A 20710-nucleotide genomic window follows, 5' to 3' on the forward strand; every position below is an offset into this window, starting at 1 on the left:
ATGAGTGCCGGAGCTCAGATCTCTAGAAATGACGTTATCAGACTACCCAGTCTCATTACCCCGCTTGCCTTCTATGCTGTTTATTCTCGGTAACTTTTCATATGCATTGACATTTAGGCATGTATCATTTTAATTCTGTGTATGTTAGAAATTGATCTGTTTGGAAAGATCACTGGACATCCCAGCACATATCTGGGTGTTGAGAAGAACACTTTTAAATATGGTACGAGCCATTAGAAGTAGCACTATAGAATGAAACCTTAAAACAGTATTATGAAATAAAATTTTCAGTGAGGATGTGCTTATAAAAGCAAAGTGGGCCACTAGTTCTGCTAGAAGGTTAGAAGAATAAATTATTTATATTCTTTGTTTTGTTTATACTGTGCCAGGCTCGATAAAGAATTTGGCAGTGAATGAATGTAGAAAAATACATAAGCCACAATGGATAAGATAAATCACTGAGGAAGTTGGTAGGGCAGGAAAATCATCAAGGCAATGATGATAATGAATTTATGAGAATGATGGCATGTTTATTTAGTAGGTGCTCAATGCCAGGAACTGTTGTAAATGCTTTCCATTTAGAAGCTCAGTTAATCCTCACAGTAACCTTAGTAGTTGGAACAGCTTCCTGATGAAGAGAAAGCGCTAAGATACACATCCCAAGTCACAGGGCTAAAGAGGCAGAACCCGTGTGCAAAACCTGCCCCTGGGCTCCAGGTCACTGATCTCCATCGTCTTCTCCATAAAACCAGCATTTGGAATAGCATAGTCTTTACAGGGTACTGCAGGTTTGGTTCTAAGCCTTTCAGCACCTAAACCAAAACTGCAAATACAGTCATAGTGTCTATAGGTTAAATGTATCAGTCATCCTGGGACAGTAAGCAATGGATTACTTGATAGACATACTTGAAACTGCCTCACTGCACCATATACTGAATCATACTGAGACTTAAATTATGCCCCTGTATTAGTAATGCAGTATAACTCTTGAACATACCCACACCTCGGAACATCAGCAAATTAGGAAGAGCCAGGTAAGCACAATGGTACTTCACCAGCTCAACTGAGGACTAAATCGTTCAGCCCCCAGACATTTGGCATTGTGTGACATGCAGGCGAGAAGGTACTTAAGAAAGGTTCACATCGTGGGTTAGGACTGCACAGCAGGTTGAACTGGGAACAATGGAGATGGGTAATTTTGAACATGCAGCCAGGCTAGTGACAGATCTTAATAAGTTGATAAATACAGATGAGGGTGTATATGGATTTGTCACCCTGATGCTTTATTGCAAGAGTTTGGCCAGCATGATTCAAATACCAGGTCTCAGTTGCCTCTTTCAGCAGAGTGGGGTTTTGCATCTAAGTAAAGCAATCAACCAAGCCCAGGAGCTGAAGCTCTCTTGTACTGGGAAGGAGAGGTGGCCTGGTCTGAGCTTGACCCCAGGGGTGACGCATCAGGCGGGCTCACTCTTTGAGTGGCAAAGGGAGCTGTGTCTGCTATTTCACCACAAAAGAAAAACAGCTTCTCCCTGAAGATCTCACATTTGTTGATGGTGGTGTGTGTGGTTGTAACTAAACAATGAACTAAGTACCTTGGCACTGCTTCAGAAAGGGCATTATATCAAAGAACTATTTTTTTTCTCTCTCTCTCTTTTGTAACTGAGAACAAGAGAGAAGCAAACCCTCTTTTGTATGGTGCATATTAATCACCATCAAAACACGCAGCTGTTGGATTAATTTGGATACTAATTTACTTATAGTTTGATTTTGCCACTTAAAATGAAGTATTATCGCTGAGACAACAGTGTGAAAGTACGTTGTTGTAAACGACCTTTGAGTCATAAAAGCTCCACTTGTTTTGCCAAATAATGAATCTGATCTTCAATGAATCTCCCACTGCCCAGAGACCTTTGTAATCCCGAGATGCAACATTTTATGTTTACAGATGCATGATTTAGGGGTGCCTCTGCCAGCTGATCGCTAACAAATGGTAGCACAGCCAAGGAAGCCCGGGGAGATTTGCATCTGGCTTGTGTAATGGTAAACCTGTGGTGCCAGCAGTCTGTCACAGACTCTCCTTAAAAACCCAACTATAGTGGCCAATAACCAGTGCATTGAAAAATGCACCAGCCAAGGACTATTATGACAATTGAAACTACTTGTTGATGCAAATGTTTGGCTGGCCCAGTCAACCAGCTGACAGGGGTGTGTGGTTGAGCTAGGGTTTCTGCATCGTACTCAGGGGGATGACATTTACATAAGCTGTGGTGTGAATGGCGCCCCCTAGAGTTGTGTGACATGGTAGCTCTGCATTTTAAATAGTCCACAGTTTTCACCTTTTTTACAGTTATCTATTCTTTTTTTTAAATGGCCTTTTTAAATTTTTTTAAATTTATTTTTGAGAGAAAAAGAGAGAGAGAGTGCCAGCAAGGGTGGAACAGAATGAGAGGGAGACACAGAATTCAAAAGAGACTCCAGGCTCTGAGCTGTCTGCACAGAGCCCAACACAGGGCTTGAACCCACAAATGATGAGATTATGCCTGAGCCGAAGTCAGAAGCTCAACTGACTGAGCCACCCAGGTGTCCCTACAGTAACCTATTCTTGTTTAACCCTGTTCGTGTCCTCACTTGCCTATGAACTCCTACAGAACTAGTTTATTTTCTTATTTTTCATATTGCCCAAAGGCGGCAGAGTGCCCATGGGCATAGGCCACATATTTTTTAAGCTTATTTATTTAACTGAATGAAAGTGAACATGTATTTTATAAAGCCAATAATTTTTGCTTGTATGTTTAAACAAATAAGAACTTTTTTAAATTTGTTTTTTACATTTATTTATTATTGCGAGACAGAATGAGACAGAGTATGAACGAGGGAGGGGCAGCGAGAGAAAGAGACACACAATCTGAAGCAGGCTCCAGGCTCTGAGCTCGCTGTCAGCACAGAGCTCAACGCGGGGCCTGAACCCGCGAACTGCGAGATCATGACCTGAGCTGAAGTCGGTTGCTCAACCAACTGAGCCACCAAGGCACCCCAACAAATAAGAACTTTTTACAAGTATGATTCATATTGTTATGTCAACTCAGTCTTCACATTATAATGGAGTTAGGACTCATTAGGAGACCAGTGAGAGAAGACCAAATCAAACAGTTTGAGGTTGAAAGAAAAAACTGAATTTAGCGGTTCATGTAACGGAAATCCCAGAATTAGATCCATCAGAGTTCAGCTGCCACCAGATCCACTGACCCTAAAGATGATCTCAAGGTATTCTCGCTGCCTCTCTCAGTTCTGCCTTTCTCCGTGTTGGTTTCATTCAAGCTTGCTTTTTCCATCCCACATCAAGGTTACCACTAACACCGTAGTAGCAAATAGTCCTTTAAGCAATTGTTTTCTTAACAATTGCACAGCAAAACCCAAGATTGCATTTTGATGACACTACCTCAAGTCAGAGGCTTACCTAGGACCAGTGGTTGTGGTCCCAGGATTGGGATCTCAGATGGGGGGGGGGGGGGGAATGAATGGGAAACTGATCATATGGCCTGAGAGTGTAGGAAATGTTTCTGTCACAAAACAAGAAGAAATGGGTGATGAGCAAAGAAAAAAACATGTTTCCACCATGGTATCCTCCATGTAGCAGGTGACGAAACTAAGATTCAGAGCGGATATTGTTATGACAGTGTGAGCCTACTGGTACTGAATCCAGTATGTTTTGCATATTATCTTTCACTTATGCAGTCATTCCTGTAACGTATCAGGTTGGAAAGTAATCATCAGTCATGGGTTTTTTTCAGACCTGTATCATAGGAATCTGAGAATATCAAAGAACTGGAAGCAGTGAATGGGTAAACTGAAAATAAGAGGCATGAGAATATTTTTCTGAGTCTTACGTTCAGTTGGATTCAACATGATTTCCCAATTTATGAAAAAAGGCAGCTTGATTTTCCTGACAGATCATGCAAGTGTAAGTTTTCCCTCAAGTACTGGCAGTGATTTCAACAGAAACAATCAAGTGCAGATAGCTTCCTCATTTCTCTGTTCTCCTGACTATTGAAAGGATTTTATGTGCTCTGATCTGGATGAGGTTCTGGTTTTGTGATAGTGAAGTGGCACTTTGGCCTGAGGGATGGGTATGTGTTCTAAGAGAATCGCAGGCATTGAATTTGACCACAGCCCACACTGCCTTGGAGCCATTTTCATAAATACTGCATGATTCCACATCCACATTTGCACAAAACAGCATATCAATGATGACCACATTTATGTTAGTTTAGTTTTGTTTACTTTTTGATTCACTTTTTATACCAGGCAGCCTGGAAGGTATGAAAAGGATAATGATTTCTCAAGAACTTGAGTTGAACCCATACAGAGGAAGAGGGAGTTAGGGGTCTGCCTTGAAATCAACCTGCTAATTTAAGTAGATTTAAAGAAAAACAGAGCATGAAAATAACAAATCAGCCTACTTATCTAAGAGGAGTGGATAAAGTAGTCCCTGCAGGAGGAAACGTGTAACCCAATCCAGTAGTTTATCACGTCTTCATGAAACCTTGAAATAGCTCTATGAATTTATATTGTTTCCGAAAGCTATGTGAGCCGTGATGTCTTGCCCTGCCCCACTGTGAACCCTGAAATCTATCCATTGCTCTCTCAAACTTTGGGAAAATGATATGCTGCTAATGTCAATGAACTAGCAGCATTCACAGAATGGTTTTCACTCCCCGGGTTTACTGAAGCGGAACACAGAGAGGATATGCCTTCCTGAGAATAACCACATGCGCTCAAAGACCTAGATTTTCCAGGCCTGAGTGCATTGCTGATAAAACACCTCTTCAACATGAGAAACCTTGTTATTCTTCCTTTCCACAAACCATTTGCCTCCTTTATATTTGTAAAGATTGTCAACTCCTATTTCTTTTTCGGAGGTCTGATAGAACAGAGGACTTGAAGAAAGGAAAATGGATACTGTTCAAAGAAATCTACCTCCTGTAACAAAAGAGGTCAGAGCTGTCTCCTCAGAACCCCAATCTTTCTACAAATCATTCTTTGCTTCGGTTTATACTAGTTCGTGATCATTATTTATATGAGAGATATTCTGAAGAAGCACTTTATAGGTAGATGAAATGCAAGCTGAGATATTTCTGGCTCAAGAATAACAGCTAGGAGCTAAATTTTTCAGCTGAGTTGCACTACATATCTTATTTTCTTTACATCTTTTTGCAAATTGCCTTAGCTTGTTATTACTTATTTGACAATAATTTTAACAGTGCTAATACCTCACTCATAGCAGTTAACAATTTTCAGATTGCTCATACATATTCTATGCCTATTGTGTTTTACTATTTCTCTCCATAGAGTGGACAATGATTTGCTAAGTCTGTTTCCTTTAACATAGACAATAGCTTTTACAGGTGATTTAAAGCAGTTACGTAAATATGTTCGTTGAATAAATTAGAAAGTAAACCAAGTAAAAGAGCATTAAGAACATATCACTACAATATCTGAAGAGACTAACAGATTTAATATGTATACAATTATATTGAAAACGTAGCACTTGTATATTTATCATTTTGACCTGTAACTAGTAAATATTTGTTGAGGCCCCCGTGAGAAGCTGCACAAAGCTGATTATTCATCAGATGGTTATCGAAGCGTGTGTTGGATGTTAGGCAAAGGAAATTTCTGCTACTTAAGAGCTTTGTGGACCTGGGACTAGCTAGTTGGCTTCTTTGTGCCTCTGCTTTTTCATCTTTATAATGGGCATAACGATATTACCCATGGTGTTGGGAGACTTACATGAGGGACTAAATCTAACATACTTAGTGGGGTACCTGGCCTTTGTAAGTGCTTTATAAGAATTTGGGGTTTTTTTCCTAGTTGTTTTGATGTCATTACTAACAAGAACACTGTAAGAGAATCATGGACAGTGATTTGATGAATCAAAGTTTTCACACTGTGAGAGGCCACATCACTGAAAAGGTCGTGGGGCTTACAAAACCGGAAGTACCTGAACTCTTCCCAGCTCTCCGATTCAGCAGATGGATGGTCTTGGGAGAAACACACAAACTTTCAAAACCCAAGTTTTCATCTATGAAAAACATAGGGAGCTTAGCATAAAAGTTACATCTGTAGGGTAGCTAAAAAATGAGATGGCAATATGATATCATTAAATAATTTAAAAAACGGTTCCATAAAGAAAACTGCATTCACATTTTCTTAGAAACAGTGTCTGGCTTTAAGCCAAGTGATGGTGGAGCCCATCATTAAATCTCATTCAGTTCTTTGCCCTAGAGCTGAGTACCCTGCATCAACAACAAACGGTATGTGTTTGATCTTTATGTTTTTAAACTAAATAAAAGTAATATTTTCTGTCTATTTGTAAAATGGATAAGTAGGTTTAAAGTAATTCACTACCTGGCAAGTTTTAATTTGATGTTAGCAGAGAAAATACTTTAGAAGTACTGTATTTCCAGTCTTATCTCCTTAATTCCTTTGATCTTCACTTTTGTTTTCTTCATAACAATGTTAACAGTGCTGCTTAATTTTGAGGTCCAATATGATTCCTAAAACAAACTTATTGGGAGTAAGTTCAGCTCTACGGGTGGGTGAATCTTTTTCCTCTTTTGTTGAAGAATTTAGTTATAGACTCCAAATAAAAGAATTTCCAAATAGAGTAGTACATTTTTTCTTTAAGTTTAACTGTCTTTAAATGAGACCAGAGTCTTTGGAACTTTTGTTTACTGGTAAACTTCTAACAATGTTGAAGCATTTGTCATATTTCAAAATCTAGTCTTTATCTGAAACATCAAGGTAGATTTAGGTCTTGAAAGAGGTTTTATTTTATAAAAATAGCTTACCTCTTTCAACTTCATGTAAAGATGGCAGGCTAGGCTAAAGTGACAAAGAATGCCTTCAGGGGAACTTGGAATGAATAACTTTGAAAGAAAACTATTTTCACCAAAGACTTGTCCAGATTTAATTAGTTATGGGGGTTAAAGGCAGAGAGAAAAGGCCAGGAGCCTAAAGGGATTTTAGGAGTAAAGTGTCAAGGAGAAGTGAGGTCTCACATGGAGAAGGAAGTGTTGCTACTTTAAGGTTTAATAATTTTGTGACCCAGTGTCAAGTGTTGTGATTTCCAGTGGCAGCGGAGGTGTAAAAGGGAAACATTAACCAACCTTGCTGGAGGTGATTCATTCCTTTACTATCCTTCTCAGAATACGGGGTATAATACCTTTCAAAACAGTAAATTTTGGAAGAATGTCATTTACTCCATCAAAAGGAATAAAAAGTGGGGATATTGGTTCATAATCAGTACCTTCAAACAAGAAGTGAATTAATTCTTTCCTGGTGATGTGATGAAATGTGAAATGATATCACATGCCACTTGGAAGCCATAATTTTGTAAAAGACACACACACACACACACACACACACACACACACAGATCCAGAATTCAATTATCAGAGCTAAAGATAACAACGCTAGTACTAAAGGCTGTGATGCTGGTTTGTTTCTGTTTTAAAACATATGCAGAAATTTTGGTGTCAGGCAGACATTACCAAAACCATAAATGTGCAGTGGTTTTCAGTTGTTGTTGTTGTTTTTATTTTTAACATTGGATGTTAACTTAGCCTAAACATTATAGGTCAGTAGTTGGAACATAGTAGACATATGATAGCACCAACTTTGGTAAGTGATTTATGAAGTGAGGCAGAGAATTTACTATGCAAAGCAGTAGTCAACACAAAACATACGGAGCATGAGTCCATATATATGTTTAATGTTGTATCTGTATCCACACACATTTGCACATACATCAATAACTGCATGGAGAAAGGTCCAGAACAAAACAAACTAGTGTCAACAGTTGGTAGAACTGGGGAATGGGAAGGAGCTTGAGGAGTGAATTTCCATGTTTGTTATGTTTCTCTATTATAGAATTTTAGTGACTGAAATAAATAAAATTTTAAATATGCAATTTTTAATAAAACAGTAACAACATGAAAAAGGCAATAGTCTATGGGGGAGCTCAAAAATAAGAAGATAAATAGGTTAGAGGAATTAGAAGGAGGTATTGAAATGGTGCTACAGAGCTTGCGTAATCAGAAAATATATACTAGAGCCATAAGATCTTGGCCTGTGATGTCTACTCCTGCCAATTAATAGCCATGCAATCTTAGACAAGTCTTTCAACCTGTCTGGGCCTCAGTTTCCTCTTCTATAAAATGAAACAGTTGAACCAAAACTCTATGTGGATATTTAATTATATGACAAATTACTTCTCTATAGCCCCAAGAAATATTACCCATGGTTTCCCCACCCCACAGTTTTAGTATAGCCACCCAGCCAGCGAGACAGGGCACAAAGAAATGAATTCTCTCAGCAATTTCCCCACCTTTGTACCCCTGGCCTCCCTCCCACAGTCCTGAACACAGACATGATGGAAGTATAGACTTCTCGACTAGAGGATTTCTAGAGTGCTCTCACTCTCTCGAAGCTCTACTGTTTATGTGTATGGTGTGCTCACACCTTGGATTTTTGTTTACACTATAGAGACTTACCTATCAACCTACTTACCTGAACCACATTTATAAAAAACAATAAATCATTGGGAATGTGATGAGGACCAGCACCTGGTTCCCGACTCACAGAGGGTTCCTTTCACCATCTCCTGATGGCTCCTCCAAGGAAAAGCCTGAAAGTAAACATATTTTGAGAAGTGATAAAGTAACTAGTGTTTGACTGTAGGGAGATTATGAATGAAAGAGCAAATTCTTAAATTACATTTATGAATTACGTCCAGTTTTTAAAAAAGAAAACTGCGGTGAGACATAACTATTTTCTCCACTCTTAAGAAAGAATGCATACTCTTAAGAAGACACCGATATAAAATCTAAAGTTTTATTTTTTACAAAGTAGGAAAATGAAAAGTGTTCACTTCTATGTTTGAAAAAATCTAGAAAGTTTTAGGAATTTCTGTACCTTTCTATCAGTTTACTCAACAAATATTATCTTTTGTCCCTGCTATGTACCAAATATGACTGGGGTGCTACAGATTCATTAAAGAATAACACATAATTGTATTTAAATAAGCTCTCTGTGTAGAGGGGCACTGAAAAGGTCGGTGTGATCTATCACTGTGTGTTAAATGCAATGATATAGCAATGTCTATTGTGCAGTATTAACACAGGGAGAAACAACAAGCCCATGCTGAAAGCATCTAGAATGACTTCCTGGAAAGGATAAAGCTTAAGGTGAACTTAGAAAGGATAGTTGTTTACTAGGCACAGAACAGAAAGGACACTTCAGAAAGACAGATCAGAGAGTGACTAGTGCTCAAGGGTGTTTAAGAAAATGAGACAAGCATGGTATCCACAACAACAATACAACAAGAAAAGAATACAAATAGTTATCATACATGAAGATCTTACGTGTGGTCAGCTCTATGCAAAATCATTCCTATTGCCTTATTTTCATGTACCCCGCACATTTTCACCACATTGCTTTGCCAATACCAATTTGATAGACACAGATACTGAGATTAGGTGAAATGCCAAAAGTTATACACAGAGTAAAAAGTGGTGCTGAGATTCAGATACAAGTCTCTGGGATCCCAAAGTCTATTTTCATAGCAATTACCCAGTTCATAGTTAGGAGAACCTGAAGTCTATGTGCTTAACCATGGATACAGAAAGCCCTGCATCCATTCATTCAAAAATTATATATTGAGTTCCAAAGACCATAATAAGCACCAAGTGTACGATGATGAATAAGAGCCAATTAGTAGCTACAAAGCTAATTATAAAACTCAGTGTTAGAAATAAATATTTCTCCCCAGCAAAGTTGATGGTAGGGTTAGGGGAGAGGTAGGTTCTAAGCTGGCAGAAGTAGGAAAGTCAGAGAAAATTTCCTGGAAGAAATGATGGTTGAGTAGAGCTTAGAGGCTGAGGAGGAGCAGGTAAAATAAGAACGGGGACTCCCTGAAGCAGAAGGTGTAGAAACTGCATGTTGTATCCAGAGGACAGCAGATGGCCTGTGTTTTTGGATTTTAGAGGGCAAGGGATGGAGTATTGAGAAAGGAAGGTAGAATGGTAGGTACACATTGGATCATGGAGGAGCTTGTATACCATGTTGTTGAGCTTAGATTTACCTTATGGGATATGAGTTTTAGGAATTTAAACAGAGAAGTGACTTAGATCTTGCCTTTCAATGATAGGCCAAGGATACCAACTATGAGACTTTGAAAATATTCTAGCAAAAAATGGTGATGGTAGTGGAATCCGAAACAGAAGAGATGGATGCAAGAAACATGTAGGCCATAAAATTATTTAGACTTGTTGATTGTTTTTATGTTGGCAGTAAGAAAAAGGAAAGAGTCAAAGATAATTCTTAGTTTTGTAGGTTGGTGGAATTCTAGGAAAGAGAGATTTCCTAACATTTTTAAATATTTATTTTTGAGAGAGAGAGACAGAGTGTGACTGAGGGCATTGGAGGGGTAAAGAGAGAGACACACACACAATCTGAAGAAGGCTCCAGACTCTGAGCTGTCAGCACAGAGCCTGACGTGGGATTCAAACCCACAAATCATTAGATCGTGACCTGAGCCAAAGTTGGATGCTTAACCGAATAAGCCACCTAGGCACCCTGAGATTTCCTAACTTTGAAGTTTCTTATATTCATGAACTTCATTATGGATCTATAGAGGACTGTATATATTCAGTGTATTACTAATTCATTATTTCACTAAATTTAAGGGATAATTTCTTCATTCCAAAGTCACTAGAAAGAATTTCTGATTTGCATGTGAAATCATATAGTTTTTTAATGGTTATGTTTAAAAAATATAAATCATGTGTTCTTATCAGCAATCATTTTTATTTTAGGTCTTAATCTTATGGCTGAACAATGCATGTATATTGCCATAGACTTTATTTTCATAGTTTTCAATATTTTGAATTTAATTCTTATTCTTTTTTTTTCTTAAGGTTATTTATTTTGAGAGAGAGAATGTGTGTGAAAAGGGGAGGGACAGAGAGAAAAGGAGAGAGAATCCTAAGCACATTCCATGCTGTTAGTGCAGAGCCAGATGGGAGACTCCATCTCATTAACCATGAGATCATGACCTGCGCCAAAATAAAGAGTTGGAGGCTTAACCAACTGAGCCACCAAGGAACACCTGCTTAACTCTTATTCTTAATTTGGTGATATTTGTTTTCTTTGTATCTCAGCCTGACACTCTGATATGTTCGGTTTCCCTTACAGGGGAACTGAACACTTACAAAATATTTTTATGTGTATGACCCAAAATGAGTACACTTTTGAAATTCCTGGAAGTTGAGTTATCACTGTTTAGGTTCTTGGCTCTATCATTTTTTATATTCTTGAAAATATCCATCAGAGTTAAAAAAAATGTATACAGATTTTTTGATAAGTATATAAGTATAAACAGATTACATTCAGATAACTTGAATCATAATACTTTGCTATGGAGAAGTAATTAATATTTTTCATAGTTCTTGAAGCAAGGGTCGATTTTAAATTGTTCACTTCAATTGAGTAAAATGTTAGAGTCTGATCTATATCTGGTGGAGCAATACAGAAATGACTGGGACTCTCAAATTGCATTAAAGTTTTACATTAAACAGTAAGGAATGGTTATCTCTGGAAGGACTAAGAATAGACCTTTCACTGGAATCAAGACAGGCATTGAAGGGTCAGTAGGGACTAAGACATCATGTGCACAACAATACGTGCATGTGGTGAAAAAATGTAAAAACCTACCTTAGTGTGGAGTAGGAGCTCAGTGATTTTAGCTGTGGTGAAATGGTGGTAAATAGGCTGAAAACTGAGTAATTCTTGGCCCTTTCCTGTTGGACACAATGTTTCCTACAGAAGCTATTATGATTTCACCTTCTATTTAGATGTGGTATAGCTGGACTTGAGAGAGGAAAGTCAGGAGCAAGTTCAGAGCAAGGCAAGTCAGTAATATTACCCTTGTGATAATTCATATGAAAATAGTAAGGACTTCAATTTTAGCAGTGATTGTGAAAAGGAGAATAAGGATTAATGGTAAGAGAAACAATATAGAGTTGATATTCAGTGTACATGTAGATGAATTGGACCTGGTGGGGAGACAAGACGCCATGCTTCTCACTGAGAATTATGTTATAGTCAGAAATAAGGAATGGAGTAAAAAAGAGAAGCTGATGTTAGAAGGAAGATGTTTATGTGATATTGATGCTGAGGAAAGAGTGTTGAACAAAATAGATAAAGTTCCTAATCCCATAAACCTTTGACTTGTGTGGGAGAGGAAAAGAAAAGAGGCAACTCACTGAGTAAACAAGCTAATTTGAGAGTGGTGGGTGATAAGAAGAAATCAGAGAGAATGATGTGTTCTTGAAGAGACAGACACATCAAGAGGTTGAGATTGGGTGGTCAAGAATCTCTTTGTCCAGGAAACAAATTGAGCTGAAACCTAAATGGCAAGGAGAGAGAGCTTTTCTAGACAGAAATGAAGAGCTTGTGCAAATGCCCTAGAGGAGGACTGGGTTTGGTGTGTTCAGAGATACAAATACCAGAGTGCCTATCTCGAGAATGGTGAGGAAAGGACATGAGGGTAAGAAATGAGACATAGAGGCCACAAGCAATCAGTTCAGGTGGGTCCTCATTGGCCTTGGCAAAGCGTCTGGTTTCATTCTTGGTCAATACAAATGCATCAAAGGATTTTAATAAGCCAGAGGGTGGAATGGAAGATTGTGTGTGTGACATGATCTGATAATTAAAGCCAGAGTTGTGGATGAGCTGCCCAAGGGAGAGACTAAAGGAGAGAAACTTGGTAACTTTCTGACTGCATTCAAATAGCAAAGCAGAAAGAGAAAGGTCAAAGAGGTAGATTAGGAAGCAATCTAGTACTAATGTGCAGTCCCCAAGAGAGGAGAAAGTTTCAAAAAGGAGGGAGTCGTGTAATGAAGTCAAGCACCAAATGAGTCCAGGAAGCTGAAGAGGTACAATAATTAGATACATCATTTTCCACTCCCAAAATATTTTAGATTTAACTTTGATTATTTAGTGACAGAATATATTTAACCCAAGGCTGTTATACCTTATGATTTATGACAAAATACATGCATAGAAGGTAGATACAACTTTTTTTAATGTGGGGACTGGATCTGTACTTATGAATGCAAAGAGACCACCTTTGAAATATGTATATTTCTGTTGTATTTTGTGTAAAGACTTCTTCCCATTATTTCTGTGGATAGAGTAATTCCTATATACTTTTATCTTATCATATAGGAACATCTTTTGGGACAGTTCAAATGAAAAGGAAATAACAACCCCAAACCCCAGTGTTCATGCTCAGCACTGGACTAGGTATCAGTTATGCAGAAATGAATAAAGATAAGCACTGTTCCTAAAGCTCTTGCTTTCTAATGGGAAAGAAATAATAAACAAGAAGAATAGAGAGCAATGGGAGATGATATCAGGGGCTGAGGTCCAGGATTTGGAGGTGAGAGGGCCTTCAGAAGAAGGGATGTCTGATATCTGAAGAATGAACAAGAGTTACGAAACCACGGAAATGTTGTAGGAAGTGTGATGGCCAGTTTAATGTGTCAACTCAGCAAGGCTGAGGTTGTTCAGTCAAACACTCACCTAAGGGATGCATGTCCTTCCTTCCTTCCTTCCTTCCTTCTTTCCTTTTTTCCCCCAAAGTGTCATCATTCTAGGCAGATTGGCCAAAAACTTGCTTTAGTTGCTTAACTGACTAATAGATACCCTAATTTAATAAGACAAATATGCTCCTTTTTTTATTGGAAAAACAGTTTTCTTTTAGAAGGGTTTATTATAAATAATTACCTAACCATTCCTCAGTTGATTGTTAGTTGTTCTCATTCAAGTAGTTCTCATCAAATAGTTATTTCCAGCTGCCTTTTGTTGAAATAGTTTGTGTGTTTTTTAAAATTTTTTAAACATTTATTCATTTTTGAGAGAGTGTGAATGGGGGAGATACAGAGAGAGAGGGAGACACAGATTTTAAAGCAGGTTCCAGGCTCTGAGCTGTCAGCACAGAGCCCAACATGGAGCTCAAATCCACGAACTACAAGATCATGACCTGAGCCACAGTCAAACGCTTAATTGACTGAGCCACCAAGGCACCCTTCATGTATTTTTTAATAAACAGTGCTGCAATGAACATCTTTGTGTATGTGTGTATTATATATACATGTATACACACACATACCTCTGTGTGTGTGTGTGTGTATATACATATATATATACAACTATAAATGCCATTATGTCTGTAAAATGTAAAGTTCCAAGAAGTGGGATAACCTGTTTAGAGGTGTGCAGAGATTAAATCTTTATTTGTATTGTCAATTTTTCTCTATCATATGCAAATTTACACTATAGCAATATATGCACGTGCACATTTCCTCAACTTCTCATTAGTCATTCAATATATTTTAGCTAATCTGATAAACAGATTATCACCTTATCACCTGGTTTTACATTGTGTATATTAAATTATTTGAGGAAGGGAGTAAATTTATTTTGGAAAAAGTTTTCTACAAGCATGTTATAGACTACATGGCAGAAGTAAAGACTGTAGACAGGAATACACAGGCGGATTTTATATTAGTAAAATTCAGAGATTATAAAGGCTTAAACTGGGACAGAAGGAGATGCCTCTGTTTCACAGGTAAGTGTGTCACCAATAGCATGTCGACTTTATGTCACCACTAATCATGTATAAGCATGATTTTGAAAGTATTTCTTTAAAAGAAAAAAAAGTTTTTTTCCTTTTGGAGTTAGAATCATGCAGTACCTCCAGATTTTATAATACATTTAAGGCATTATATATTCAGCTACTTAAATTTAAATGATGAGTCCATTAATATGTTGCTTGAAGTATAGACCATAGTCTTTGTCTTCCAAAGGATATTTTAATCAAAATATTAAAAATAAGCTGGAGTCTCATTCAGATAGTTAATTTCAGCTGCCTTTTGTTGCAATATATCATGAATTATCTCTCTGATGGATGGGCAGCCAAATGCAGATAAAATTAGCTTTGCAGTCATTCATTTTAAATTGCTCTTGAATCATTTGGAAGTAAATTCCATTTCAGAAGAATACGCTTCAGGTCTCAGACAAAGAGATAATAGTCCTATATTTTATGATATAAGCAATAATAGTTTAAGTCTTATGATTCAGAAATATAGAAACTTATGTATTAAGTTGATGAAAATTAAGGCTTGATACATAGCAATAAAACCAGCAACCTAAGCTTCCTAGATTGATGTTCATAGCATAATATTTTCCTGTCAAGATTTAGGTGGAATGAAAGTCTATAAAAATAACACATGGTACAAAGCTTTCTCTTGTTGTGTATAAATGGAAAAAACAACGGCTATATGAGATAGCAGAAAAGGAAATATTGAGATTTACCTGGTATCAGGATAAAAACGGCGATATCATTATTGAGTAATGCTAGAGAATGAAAATTAAGTCAAGTGTTAGAGAAGGGTAAAATGAAAAATAATCTTACATCTAAATTGAAATGGCAATTACAGCTTTAAGCTACTAGTGAGTTCAGTGTACAGAATAAAAACAATTTTGGAAATTTTATTTTGTTAATTTGAATAAACTACATGCAGAAAACTTGGTTAGCAAGTCAATATCAGCAACTGGGATGAACCTGTATACAACATATAATAATTTGGGATAACTGTGGCATGTTGCCAGAAATAAGTTCATTGTCTGAAGTTGCTATTCACAAATTGAGTTCCTATTATCTCCCTGAAGACTTCAGAGCTCTTTGGATATTTATATTAAAAAATAAAATAATAATAGGATGCACTCCCTGATCTCCCTGCTGAAAAAAACAAATTGTTCTTTTATAACTTCCAGTTTTGTAGCATGACCTTAATAGTATCAGAAAGCTGGTTTATTTGTATAGTAAAATGAATTGCATGTCAACAACTGATCTCAGTAAACAGTCTACCAACTCAAGGTAGAATCTCAAACCTTGTTATCCCCGTGTATTAAATTTTAAAATCTCAAACTTTATTATTCCCTTGTATTAAATAGTCTTCTAGTGCCCTGGAAGAGTTAGCTCGGTGTGGCAGGGATTTTACTACTTGTTTTGGGTCAGGCCTATGAATGGGCACTGGAGTACATCCGAAGGGAAAGCCATGAACAAATACAATTGCATGCTTCCCCTTGCACACCATTGCAAACACATTTGCTTGCAGACTTATTTGGAGACTGAGTTTCTCTCTCTGGAAAGCCATGATTCTTCTAGAAAACATCTAATCACCATAAGAAGCTGGAAAATAGCAAATAAGTTCTAAAACAAATATCCACTAATAAGACATAATCTTAATTCTCAGATTTTCCATGAGGTGGAATGCTCACTTAACTGACAGTTGTAGACAAGACCAACTTTATGGGTATGTGATCTGTGCTGTCACACAGGACACTTAGTTGAATACTCATCTGTCACCATTTCACAATTCTTAACGCATTTTTAAGGGAGATCCCCAAATTTCCACTCCGTACTAGGCGGCACAAATTTTGTAGCCAGTCCCATTTGTAGATCTCACTATTGCTACAACCTCTTATATTGTAAATTAACTTGAGGCACTGTAAACTCTAAAATACCTCTGGGGTTCCTGGGTGGCTCAGTTGGTTAAGTGTCTGACTCTGGCCCAGGTTATGATCTTGTGTCTGTGAGTTTGAGCCCCAGGTTAGGCTCTGTGCTGACAGTTCAGAGCCTTGAGCCTCCTTTGGATTCTCTGTTATCTCTGTCTCTGCCCTTATTCCACTTGCTTTCTCTCTCTTTTTTACTCAAAAATAAATAAAACATTAAAAAGATACCTAGTGAATCTTTTCTGAATGATCACAGTTGCCATTTGTATAATCTTTATGCTTTTATAAGATTTTTATTGACCTCCTACAATATGCCTGGCACTATGCAGGGCTTAATGGAAAATAAACATGAAAATGACAATAACCCTTGCCTTCAGAAGAGCTCTCATTCTAGTCTTAAGAATTTGGTATATATTTCTGACTTCTTAAAATTGATAATAATTACATAAAACTGGTAGCCAAAACTGAAAAGTAGGTTTCTCTATATGTATGCGAGGCAAATGCATACATGGTCCAGAGGCACTAAGTGTTCGTGAAGAGGTATTTGTAGATGTTCATTCACCAATGATGATTTTTTTTGGTAAAATACACATGATATTTGGAGATGATCACTTTTCCCTTGTAAAATACACATGGTATGTGGAGATGGTAATTTTTTCCTTATTAAATACACATGATGTTTGGAAATGATTACTTTTTTCTTGTAAAATACACATGGTATTTGAAGATGGTCATTGTTTCCTTGTTAAATACTTATAGATGTAACCATGCTGTATATCTAAATACTCAGAAGTTTTTCTTTATTATTTTGGCTGAAGAAAATTGGCTCTCTTGTTTGGTTTTCAAAAGTTTTCCAGAAGAAAAAATTACCAAGAGATTTCATGAAAAGACAATTTCTGAAATTAATCCTCATACTTACTATTTTTGCCTGGACCAAAGAAAGTATTGTCTTAGCATTCTTAACCCAGCAGTAGAGAAGTTGTTATCTGGGCCAGTTTCCATGGTTGGGCATGGTGTCCAGGCCATGCGCTGCAAATTCAGAAGAGAATTTCCCAGCAGCTTGTGAGCCCACAGATAATCAAGACACTTCCATTTTGTCAAATCTACCCCATTATATATGTCTTACTGACTCAGAGTTTTGAAAATTATCTTTAGAAATGCCATTCCCATCCCCAGAACTGAGCGCTAGGAGTAATGTGCCGTATTGCCTGATGTGAATTTATCGAGGCTTAGGCTTAAACACTGTACGTGTATTATAAAAAATAGTAACAACCTCCTATGATACCACTGGTTAAGGTATCTCCCTAGGTCAAATTTAAGGGTTAGGGTATATGTGGAAAGTAGAATGATATGTAAAAGAAACACTGGACTTAGACATAATGAAAATGTTTCAAATGATGGAAATCTTTACTATTGTTATAAAATACAGGAAGTGTTATTTTTTAAACACCTTGAAAAATCAACACTTTATGAAACTTCAAACCACATCTTAGAAGTATCTCTCTTTATTAGTAGTGATGCTCTTGTCTTAAAACTCAAAATTAGGGAAATACAAAATTAGTTTGTCCATACATTTTTTAAATACATCATTACTATTTTTTTCCAGCACTTCACAGAGCCCCTTTTGAGTTGAAGATATATGTATGACTTTCTCAACTTCTATTAGTTTTCCCAGTAGTTTACATTAAAATAATCAGAAGGAAGAAATACACGTTTTGGCAAGGAAGGGCAATCAATGTTTAGTGCCTCTCTTTCTGTAGGATGGGAGTACATAAATACTTTGCTACAGGATTGAACAAGTGGTAAACAGACATCTGATACTTTGCAGCCATCATTCCTTTCAAAGAAACAAATCTCACTTTCTAAAACAATGACTGAATGAAAAGCTTCTTGTATTTTGCAAACCTAAATGAAAATATTGCCATCAAATACATACACATTTTTGTATGTGTACACAGTTTTTTACTGTGTTTGTATGTATATACGGGTTTTTTTTTTTACTATTGGTGTATACATCTTTTGTATTAGTATAGTAAAAAAAATGGAATTGATCCTCTGCCCTCATGACTAACAATTAAAAACAACAGCTAATATTTTACAGAATTAAAGTTTGATAGTTTGTGGCACTGTATTGATTATCAGAACTGTCCGTCATCACATATAATAATAAGAGTATTGGGAAAAAAATCAAAATAAGGGAATAAGGCCTTCAAGACATCAGCGTTATGTTGAGGAATCTGTCAATACCTCAGTTCCCTAGTCCTTTGCCTGTCTGAACTGTGTTTATTTAAGCAGTCTTGAGTGTCCTTATTGACTAAAGAAGCTGAAATGCATGGAAACAAGGTTATTCTTTAGTTAACTGACAGTTTGGATCCTTGATGTTCAACAGTGGAAAATCCAGAGAGGATGCCCTGCCAAAAGAAAGCACATGAAGGCAGTAAAGTAAGAAAGAAAGCTAGCCATAGAGGGCATCATTTACATCCCCGTGTGAGAAATTTAAAATTGGGAAGAGCTTTGAAAGCTAGTTGTGTGCAAGCAAAGCCAGTTTTTACTGAAGAACATGTTGGCGGAGATCAAGCACGGTTACTGTCTGAGGGCTCCCCATGACTTAGATGAGAAAAGGGTGAGGCCAGGCTTCTTAGCAGATGAATGACCATTTTACGAATGGCCTTCGCCAAAATGGGGCCACACACCACTGAATGGGGTGTTATCACTCAAGAATGAGTGACAAAATGAGTTTCAAGGTGACATATGAGCAACCGTTGAATATATGTACTTTCAAAAACTTTTAATTTTGAGCGGCACCTGGGTGGCTCAGTCAATTGAACATCTGACTTCAGCTCAGATCATGATCCCACAGTTGTGGGTTTGAGCCCCATGTTAGGCTCTCTGCTGATGGCTCAAAGCCTGGAGCCTACTTTGGATTCTGTGTTTCCTTCTTTCTCTTACCCTGCCTCCCGTCTCTCCTCCCCAGTGGGGAAAAAAAAAAAGTAAATAAACATAAAAGAAAATTTTTTTTAAAAACTTTTAATTTTGACCTCACAGTTTTAACCTTACATATTATCTTGGGGTGCTTAATCAACTTAGGGAATTAATAATAGTTTTGCTCTACACTCTTTGTTACAGGAAGAAAAACATCAGGTCTGACTTATTTTCAATGTATTGAAAAGACTCTTTTTACCTTGACTTTTGTGAAATATGATAATAGGGTTTTTAAGGGCACTTTTGCTATTTTCTATTTTTATTTGGAATCATACAGAACCCAAGTTATGAAAAATGTAACTTAAAGTGGACAAATATCTTAGGTGGTTTTGGGGTTTTGTTTCTTCAGTGGTGTTGAAACAGCAGCATGGGAGCAATATATTTGACTCTTGTTCTTCGCGGTAATACTCAGTAATATTCTAATGAGGTCAGATTTGACTAGTCATATAATACATCTGATATTAGAGGTATAGTGTATATAGATAGGTATGTTGGTATATAAGACCAAATAGAATTGTTAGACTCCAGGCTTTACTATCAGTCTACTATTGGCTGATTTCTGGAGCTGAGAATAATCCTGAGTTCAATAAATATTTTTGTTTGAATGAATGAATTCATTTGAATGAATATGTCATGCAGTGGTATCTTTGAATCTGAACTTAAAGATCATTAATTAAGGTTCCTAGTATTCCTTCTCAGTTCCTTGCAAAGAATTTAAGGTTTACTTATGAGCTTTATATTTTTCAATGTTTCAAAAGAAACAAATGTTATTTTTTAAATTTTTTAATGTTTATTTATATTTAACAGAAAGAGAGATAGAGACAGAGACAGAGTGCATGCGGGGGAGACACAGAGGGAGAATCTGAACCAGGCTCCAGGCTCCGACCTGTCAGCAAAGAGTCCGACGCTCGAGTTGGTTGATGAGCCATAAGATCATGACCTGAGCCTGTCAGATGCCTAACCAAATGAGCCACCTAGGGGCCCCTAAACAAATTTTTCTAATGAAATTGCTTCTGCTTTTGTCAACTCTCAAAGGGAATGCTGTGAAATGGGAGGTGTAGTACTACATTGGGAAGATCACAGG

The 20710-nt window shown here is 37.1% G+C and overlaps 1 protein-coding gene across 3 annotated transcripts in view; it reads left to right on the forward strand.

The window, feature by feature from the left end:
- Positions 1–20710, forward strand: part of UNC5C (unc-5 netrin receptor C) — a 353514-nt gene that overhangs the window by 184941 nt on the left and 147863 nt on the right. The window lies entirely within an intron of this gene.

The sequence above is a fragment of the Suricata suricatta genome, chromosome 1 (genome assembly GCF_006229205.1).
Source record: "Suricata suricatta isolate VVHF042 chromosome 1, meerkat_22Aug2017_6uvM2_HiC, whole genome shotgun sequence".
Lineage (NCBI taxonomy): Eukaryota > Metazoa > Chordata > Mammalia > Carnivora > Herpestidae > Suricata > Suricata suricatta.